Source organism: Alosa alosa, chromosome 9 (genome assembly GCF_017589495.1).
Source record: "Alosa alosa isolate M-15738 ecotype Scorff River chromosome 9, AALO_Geno_1.1, whole genome shotgun sequence".
NCBI classification, from domain to species: domain Eukaryota; kingdom Metazoa; phylum Chordata; class Actinopteri; order Clupeiformes; family Clupeidae; genus Alosa; species Alosa alosa.
This window is the reverse complement of record NC_063197.1, coordinates 32,933,782-32,943,781: the sequence shown is the minus strand read 5'-3', so window position 1 is coordinate 32,943,781 and position 10,000 is coordinate 32,933,782.

The following is a 10,000-nucleotide window of genomic DNA, read 5'->3' as shown; positions in this document are numbered from 1 at the left end:
GTAAAGTAAAGGGCACACGCTTGGCATGATTACTGGCTCTGCGTGTGCAGGGATGCAGGAATGTATCTGCATTGTCTGCATTCTGAAAAGAAAGGGTCAGTGTATGCTGACGGACTGTTGGACTGTAATGACATACTGTTTCTCTGCGCCATCTGAAATATCAAATTCAGGACGTCCAGCTTTGGCTCCTGTTGCCGTTTGGTTTAGTTTAGTGACCCGCTGCTGTGAGGCAGCACCAGGAGTCTGGATCTAACGTGATGTCGCTAGACAGCTACACATCTGAGGACACTGGGTTGTTTTAACAAATAAACTATGGACAGCATGACACATGTAATGGTGTTTATTTGCTTTTTACATTTACCAGGCAACATTTTGCACATCCATCATGCAGTCTGAATTCTCAGTTGACTGATGTTTTGTAGCCAAAGCGATGCTTTAATAACTCAGTCATGTAAACATACTGCGTGGTGCCACTGGTGTTTGGATGGATGTCAGTGGACTAGCTATGGAGTGTGTGTGTGTGTGTGTGTGAGTGTGTCAGAGCAGAGATGCTGGCCATGGGGTTGCTGCAGCGCTGAGCAGCTGAAGTGCTATACACCAGTGAATGAGTGAAGGCTTTGATGCATCATTAAATGGGAGATGTTCTGAGGAGTGTGTGTGTGTGTATGTATGCGTGTATTGGGAGGAATGTTTGTGTGTGTGCATATGTTCAGAGGAGTGTGTGTGTGTGTGTGTGTGTGTGTGTGTTTAGAGGAGTGTGTGTGTGTGTGTATGTGTGTAATCGGAGGAGTGTCTGTGTGTGCGTGCATGTGTTCGGGTGTGTGTGTGTGTGTGTGTGCGTGCATGTGTTTGGAGGTGTGTGTGTGTGTGTGTGTGTGTGTGTGTGTGTGTGTGTGTGTGTGCATGTGTTCGGAGGTGTGTGTGTGTGTGTGTGTGTGTGTGTGTGTGTGTGTGTGTGTGTGTGTGTGTTCAGAGGACCTGAGCCATAGTCACACAGCAATACACCAAATCATAAGATATCCACATTAGACTGAATAAATGTCCATACATGCTGAATGCATAATTACCTTTTGTGTGTGTGTGTGTGTGTGTGTGTGTGTGTGTGTGTGTGTGTGTGGTGCCAACAGTATGCAGGCTGTGTTGACTGTTGCACTGTTGGCAGCGGTAATGAAGTTTAACAGCAGGAAAAGGCCACCGAGGCTCCGGTCTGCATGTGAATCTGCTGCACCTCCTCATCAGGCCGAGGGGGCATTTCCATGGTGTGTGTGTGTGTGTGTGTGTGTGTGTGTGCGTGCGAGCGCCAGCCAGAGTGAGAGTGAGAGTAAGAGCAGCAGGCCCTTGACAACGTGTGCTTGAAATTCACCGTGTCTAATGTGCTTTTTAATAGCAAGCCGCCCACTGCTTTCCTCTCCCTTTCTGTCGTCCCCCCCACTCACCGCCTCTTGCCGCCCTCTTGATTAAATCTGTGGGCCAACGCACCCCCCCTGACACAGCAGAGTGAATAGGAGCATGCAGGATGGGGTAACAGAGAAGATTCTACTGCCCTTGGCCCCATCTAGACCCTTCTTTTCCATTTGTCTCTCTTTCTCTCCTCTCTCTCTCTCCCTCCCTCTCTTTCTCCTCTCTGTGTGATGTGTGATAACCCCTCCTCTCTCTCTCTCTCTCTTTCTTTTTCTCTCTCTCACTCTCTTGTGTGCATGCCTTCTCTCTGTCTCTCTGCAAAGACCAGGAGATTTGGCAGAAAATGGTGTCATATCAACACAAAACAGCAGTGTATATGTTGTTGTGCATGAGTGTGTGTGTGTGTGTGTGTGTGTGTGTGTGTGTGTGTGTGTGTGTGAGAGAATTCTGGCATAAAATCTGTTCATAAAATCCAGAAATACTAACTCCCACTGCATCACCCCTCTCTCCCTCTCTCTCTCTCTCCCTCTCTCTCTCTCTCCCTCTCTCTCAGATCTCACCCTCCCATCCCGCTGTTCTTCATCTCTGTGGTGCCCAGTCGTGGCCGTGGGCATGGGCTGAGGCTGTGGTTGGTGAGTGGGCATGGGCATGGGCATGGGCTGTGGTTGGTGAGTGCCCGCTGTAGGTTGTCTCCAGTTCTGGCTCCAGTGCAGACACAGCACAGTCTGGAGGAGCAGACCCTGCGAGTGGTGCCCGCTCTGCCAAGCCTGCGGCCCCTGTGAGCCGTGCCCGCTCTGCCAAGCCTGTGCTCTGGGCACCGACGACCTCCGAGGTCCCGGGGTGTGAGAAAGCCCAGCGTGGCGCCCCCACCCCTTCGCCCGTCAACTCGTCTCTCTGTGCGTCTGTCATCGCTGGCCCTCTGGATGCCAGGCAGAGCCCTGGCACCGTCCGCGGGCACCACGGCCAACCCACGCCAGCGTCCTGGCGACCTGCTGGACCCTCCCGCTGTGAGGTCAGAACACAGGAGACAAAGAGAGCAAAGAGACAGTGTGAGAGCAGTCGCAACAGACTGACCTTACAAATGCTCTTACAAGCCCGAGCAGAAGTGGACAACACTTACACGAAAAAACAAGCAAATCACCAAACAAAGTCATTCATACGACTTTTAACTGTTCCATTTGCTACAATCTGCATGAAAAGGCTGGCTGGAGCGCAAGTCTTTGTGGTGTGGAACGGGCCGAGATGCCCCTTCAGCTCATCACACCAAAGGGAACGTGCTCTGTGCCGCTGCACTTCAAAGTCGTGCGAAACCGAGAGACGTCAGACGAGTACATCGCTCCCCCTCGCTCACTCGCCCCGCTGTCTTAACTAAAAAGGTCAACCTTGAGGGAGGCTTTAAGTAGGCTTTTCAAAAGCACAGGCGCCTTCCCACAATCCCTTGCTGCTGTCTGCTGGAGGGGCAGAGCAGGACACGGGCGAGACGGGCGAGATGTTCTCTCCCCGAGCTCTTACGTGCCACAGGACTTTCCACAGGGGGATGGGAGGGAGAATAGCCCATCCGTCCAGGCACCTCAGACCCCGTCTGTTCACTTATGCTGCGTCTTTCTCAAACTCAAGGTCGCTTTACAAATAAAGGAGTTAGGACCATATATATTAACAAAATGCCCAAATGAGCAAATAAAGGAGTTAGGACCATATATATAAACAAAATGCCCAAATAAGCAAATAAAGGGGTTAGGACCATATATATAAACAAAATGCCCAAATAAGCAAATAAAGGGGTTAGGACCATATATATAAATAAAACGCCCAAATGAGCAAATAAAGGAGTTAGGACCATATATATAAACAAACAGCCCAAATGAGCAAATAAAGGAGTTAGGACCATATATATAAACAAACAGCCCAAATGAGTAAATAAAGGAGTTAGGACCATATATATAAACAAAAAGCCCAAATGAGTAAATAAAGGGGGAATCAAGCGATACGGTTCTGCAGTGGAAACGGAGGGGAAATGAAATGAGACTTGATTTGAAGAAAGGAACTAGAAAGCACCTCACCTCCACACTCCTCTGCCCTGGGTACCTCACCTCCACACTCCTCTGCCCTGGGTACCTCACCTCCACACTCCTCTGCCCTGGGTAAGGACACCTCACCTCCACACTCCTCTGCCCTGGGTAAGGACACCTCACCTTAAATCCCATCCGTCCTGACTAAAAACACCCCTGAACGACCCTATCCGTCCTGAGGGACAGTCAGGTCCTTCCTGTGGAAGGAAGCAGTCGGGCCCTAAGAGGATTACAAACGAGCCCTCCAGGACAAAAGGGGCGCTGGGGATTGATGGCCTGCTGAAACATTCACGCCGTATTGTTCCACGGCAGGAGCGGACGGAGCCGACGGAGCATGTGCGAGACCTGATGGGAGCAGCGCTGGGGTCGCATGAAGAGACAAGATGGATTAAAGACATGAGACACAAAGAAAAGAGACAAGATGGATTAAATACATGAGACACAAAGAAAAGAGGAGAAAAATAATGAAGAAAAGGAGGAAAAAAGACTCCTCTGTCTCACTCCACTCTGTGGAATCTCCTCTGTCTCACTCCACTCTGTGGAATCGCCTCTGTTTAACTCCACTCTGTGGAATCGCCTCTGTTTAACTCTACTCCTCTGTTTAACACTTCTCTGTTTAACTCCAAAGTCAAAAGTCAAAGTCAAAGTCTGCTTTATTGTCAATTTCTTCACGTCAAGACATACAAAGAGATCGAAACTACGTTTCCCACTATCCCACGGTGGAGACAAGACATATTTTACCAATTAGGTCCACAGACAAACATAACATTCAAGTAAACAATATAAAAAGTAAAAATAAGAAGGCACATACAATGAAGAAATAAGAGCAGCAAAATTTGGGTTGAAATTGTGCAATTGTGCATACAGTAGACAGTCAATATAATAGTGCAAAAGTCAGGCCAATAAATGGCTGAGGTAGTTCTGTTTGACCTAAGTATGCAAGTGGCATAGTGGTGCAAGTTATGTAAGAGCAGCAGAAGTGTGTTCTTAACTCCACTCCTGTTTAACACTTCTCTGTTTAACTCCAGTCTGTGGAATATCCTCTGCTTAACTCCACTCTGTGGAATATCCTCTGCTTAACTCCACTCCCCGTTTAACTCCACTCTGTTTAACTCCACTCTGTGGAATATCCTCTGCTTAACTCCACTCCTGTTTAACTCCACTCTGTTTAACTCCACTCTGTGGAATATCCTCTGCTTAACTCCACTCCTGTTTAACTCCACTCTGTTTAACTCCACTCCTGTTTAACTCCACTCTGTGGAATATCCTCTGCTTAACTCCACTCCTGTTTAACTCCACTCTGTTTAACTCCACTCTGTTTAACTCCACTACTCTGTTTAACTCCACTCCTCTGTTTAACTCCACTCTGTGGGATATCAGTTTTTGAGTTTTTGGCTGCTCTTGTTTTGACCACAACATAAAAGAAAACAGACATCAGAGTTTTAATAAACACAGAGAGCAAATATGTTTTTTAATTACATGAGGGCAGAAAGACTGCAGAGTTTTATTCTAATTCCACACTGGTGAGTATCAGCGAGAGGTATTTCAGTGCACCAGACGGCTTGAGCATTAAGTCCCCCTCATCAGACGGCAATGCATAATCAAAGCCCCTCCGTCGCCTTGCGATTTATCGCTCAGGAAACCCGTAATGTTCATATTACATATCAGGCATCGGAATGTCTTGACCTTTAATATGCGTCTCAGGATGGATGCGGGTGAAGCTGAGAGTCGTCCAGCTGAGCGTCCTCCAAATGCCACAGCTTGCGTCTGCATCACAGATCAGCACTCCGTCCTGCACTGCACTCCCTCAACGCCAACTGCAGCCAGCGCTAATGCGAGACCTGGCCGAAGGTGTGTTTTTATACGCCGTGTCGTCTCAGGACACACTGCACGAGATGTGTGTGTGTTGCCTTATGTGCCATAAGAAATGAGGAGGATGTGTGTGTGTGTGTTTGTGTGTGTGTGTGTGTGTTGCCATATGTGAGAAATGAGGAGGTTGGCTGAGCCAATAGTCAGTAGAAGTTGCTTGTTTGTTGAAGGGTGCGTGTGAAGAAGTGACTCTTCATGGATCATTTTTTGTTTATTTTGTCTCTTCAAAGCTGCAGTGAAATTCAAAACATGCTTAAGAGCATTTCTCTCTCTAACTCCATGTTTGTCTGTGTTTGTTTAATCTCTGTCAGTTAAAACGGATTTAGATGAATGTGTTTGAAAGAACCAAAAGTCAAACACCATTAAGTGAGAACTTGATACTTTTGTTCTGTTTTCCCCTCGTCGTTTGGATCAGCCCACTTCTGCATACTCTTAGAGAGGTCCAGTTTCAAGGTATTTGCAGCCTGCCGTTGTTTTGATGCTCATCATTCACACCAGTAAGGTTCCATAGGCATCCCTTCCACAGTCATTCTCCTACCACAATGTCAATTACAGCTGATCTTGCAGCTCTAAACATGAGGCTACCATGGACACATGTTATAGGGCTATCTATCTTATGGGCCATTTAAGACCACTATGTAATGTGACTTCCAGCTGTCACGATATTCCCTGTGATCAACATCCCAGCTACCAGAGTGCAGCTCTGAGAATGTGTCTAAGGCCCCCTGTTTCAGTCCCAGCAGAGATGAAAGGGATGCTTCATCTGGAATGACAATGACACAAACCAATGTGAATGAAAGCAGACACAGCTAAATATGTGATGTGTATTAGAAACAGCAGAGGGAGAAAAAAACAGCGGCATCTTGCATATTAAATAGCGATCGTATTCCTCTAACCAGGGTAGGTGTGGGAGCAAAATGAATCATCGTTAAGATGGGACATGAGGAGCGGATCTTGAACATCTCCAAATCAACGTCCTCTCTAACAGACAGTCCCTGCAGCTTGTTGTTTCGTTTGTGTTGTCCAAGTCATTTAAGTTGATCGAATCATGACATTTCGCACACAAAGATTGCATTGGCAGGGAGCGCAGGGAGGACAGTAATCCCATTGTTTGTGGGAGACAGCAGCAGGCCCCCATTAAGTGAGTTAAGGGGTCTGGAAGCCACTCAACAGAGAGCATCACGCCACAAGACTGGCCCCATGACCCTCCTCCCAATGCAAAGGGTCAACTCATTTCCACAACAATCTGCGTACAGTGAAACGTCTCTGCACCCCTCCCCAGCACATTTACCCTGACATTTTTGGCGAACTAAATTTAGTCTGTAGGATTGTTCGTGGAACGCGGAAGGCGCTGAGCGGGTAGAATCTGGCCGTTGTGTGCCACAGACACCGCGGCCATCATGTTAGGGCTGAGCCAATCAGATCAAAGCCAACACAAAGACACCTGTGTCAGATGAACATACGGCAAGACTGACCGCCGTAGCTGGCTCTGACGCAACACACATGTGGAATCTTTTTATGCGGCATATGCTCTAAAATGATATTTCACATTTAACAGGGATGACTGGCTGTGTCATAGGTAAAGTATCAAGTGAAAGAAGAACCTGTGCCGTTTCAAGGCAAACAGATTCATGTTGGACCACATGGTGTGAACGAAAACTTTGGTAAAAAATCTTATTTGCTTGTACATTTTCACATCAGCATTTTTATTGATTCATTTAAAAAGTGAAACCAGTATAAAGTAGCTCCTCTTAAAGTTGGGAAAATTGATGCCGAGCTGTTTATTTTATAAGAGCCATGTTTCACTGACTGAATATTGAGTATTGCTTTGTATTTTCGCACATTTGACACGTGGCTTTACTTGTCGAGGCTTGAAGATGACATTGTTTACGCTGTTGTCTGTGCACTTGTTTACACAAACAGAATGTAATACTATAATGTCCACAATCAACATATATATTGCTTTCTCTTTAAATGTCCTGAATTTACAAATGAATATGAAACTCTGGCTTTATTGAGGGAAATTAAACCATATCGAGAATAATTTTAATTGTATTTTAATACAAATTTTTAAAGATTTCATAAGGACACCTTTTGCATGGTGAGAAGTGCATTGTTGTGTTTATTTCTAGATAATGCAGGAGGTTTTTTACCTTTTGTGTAATGCCGTGATTTCAGCACCGTACACCTGCAGGCGTGTGTGTGAAGCGGACATCAGCACTGTAGCAGGAGGAGTTACATGTAAACTTTATTTGCTTTTGTTCTGAAATGCCCAGAACTTATTGTTTATGTTTATGCGTGTAGTTCTTAGTGTTAGTTCTTTTGTCCAAAGCTAATTTATTGTTTTATTGAATTTATATATATATTTTAGTGTAGCAAAAAATCTCAAAATACATTACATTTAACTGTCAACCACAAAATATCCAAAACGTTTTCTGAATTAGGTGTGTGTGCTATGCACGTTATACATATGCAAAACATTTTTTATCTAAAAAACAATAACAAATTTAAAAAAAAGTTGAGATCATTTTTTAATCAAGTCAAATGATTAATTTCCGAGTATTTTTTGAAAAAAAATGATATATGATGAATGAAATCATATTTAAATGAATTACCTGAGTGTCCAGCCAGTGATTGAGTCATATTACACTTCTCCCGTCTGAATCAATCATTAAAGGGGTAATTATTGACTCTGAAGCAGCAGATTGTTTATCTGGCAAATGGCGGAGACCCAGAAGGTCACCATGGTTTTCTGTTTTTCTGCCTTTCTCAACAAAAGCTCTGAATTAGAGGGCTTAGCTGCAGGGTCTGTATCAATATCAAAGGTGGCTTCTTTCCCCGGATCAATTTCCGCAGGACCAAGCAGGAGAAATTGCCATTGGCCCCGCAGTAGCGGCACAGAAAGAATTCAGTCTAAAGACCCGAGTGGCGTTCACTATTCTTAGTTGCCTTCCTCGCAGCCTGTTCTCTATTCAAACTTGGCTTTAATTGAGTCATTTGTGAAATTGGGCCGATCAGAGTCATTTTGCCTGCTACTCCACTGAGGAGGGTAACAGCACTTAAATATACATTACCATCGCCACGGTGCACACGAGCAGCCCATAATGATCGGCCTCTTTTAACGCTCTTTATATAAAAAAAAATAAAAATAAATACTGAAATGGTCCGGGGAAGAATTCACACATTTCCAGCGTTGAGATACCCTGTAAGAGGGTGTGTGTGTGTGTGTGTGTGCATGTTCAGAAGGCTGTGTCCACCAGTAACCATTGGATAAGAGGATGCAGAGTTAGGCTGCTTAGACACTTTCCCATGATCGTCTTAAACGTTTGATTGATTAGGCATAGCAGTCTCTTATAAGTCTGTGTCTGCACAATGCTTCCTTTAAACGCAGAGCCAGGGCCTGACCCGTGTGTGTGTGTGTGTGTGTGTGTGTGTGTGTGTGTGTGTGTGTGTGTGTGAGCGGTGCATATGTGAATGTCTGGAAGGGCAGGTATGGCCGAGGATGCGAGAGGTCTGGGAGAAAGAGAGAGAGAGAGAGAGAGAGAGAGAGATAATGAGAGAGTGAGATAGAGAATGAGTGAGAGAATGAGAGAGAGAGAGAGAGAGAGAGAGAGAGGGCTCTGAGACGACTAGCGGTGCCAGCGAGGGGAGAATCTGATACGGAGCGCCAGGGCCCGTGCAGGGAGTAGGAAATATGCCGGAGCTTATGGGCCTGACAGACACATAACTCAGGCCAGTCCAGGGGAAGAGCGGAGGGCTGAGCAACGGCTCCCAGAGCCAGAGCTATTGAATACGGCTCAGGCCGGCAGGATTTACTACTGGCTATTAGAGGTCAACCTGTTCTCCAAGGGACCCCCACCAGGGCCACTTCATGAGAAACTGCACAGACAGAGCAGTGCTCTTTGAATCGTCAATACATTAACCCTTCTGTCACTTTCCATGGATGATTTGTTCCTTAGCAGTAGTTTAATTTCCTCAAATCTGGACGAGATTAAAGACGGGGTGTCCACTGGTGTGGCTGGTGGTGACCCTCCTATTGAACAGGCCACTCGGATCGGACACACAACACACAACACACAGAAGCTCCGTGCTGCTGAATCCTCGGCCACTTTCATGGGTCAGAAAGCGTTCCTCAAGGGTGAAAAGACACAGCCATCACTCAATCTTGCTCAGGCTCCACCACCATGATCAGTATCACAGCATTATGTCTTTGTGCTGAGCTAGAAATCCAACAGACAGACAGACGCTTGCTCTCTCACAGGTCCTCATATTCCCTGGTGCCTTTAGGCGCTCCGTCATTGTCATAACCTTTGGGGTCATGTTGGTGTACGCATCATAACCTTTGGGGTCGTATTGGTGTACGCATTGTGTGAGGACAAAGCACGCTCTCTCTTTCTCTTCCGGTCCACATGGCTAATTATGGGATGGCGAGTCCCCCAACTGCAGACAGGTCTGTGACCTTGACCCCTAACCCCTTCATTGGCGACTAATTGCTGTTTAGTCAGGGGAATTGTGGGCTGGAGAGACTGCTGTTTCAGGAGAGCTCGTCGTGGCGTATCCGTAGCAGAGGAGGAGGCTGGACATCTGATAGCCGGCGTCGAGGGACGCGTCCGATTCAGTCCTGGCTTCTGGAAACTCCCTTCTTCAGTCAAAACACACAG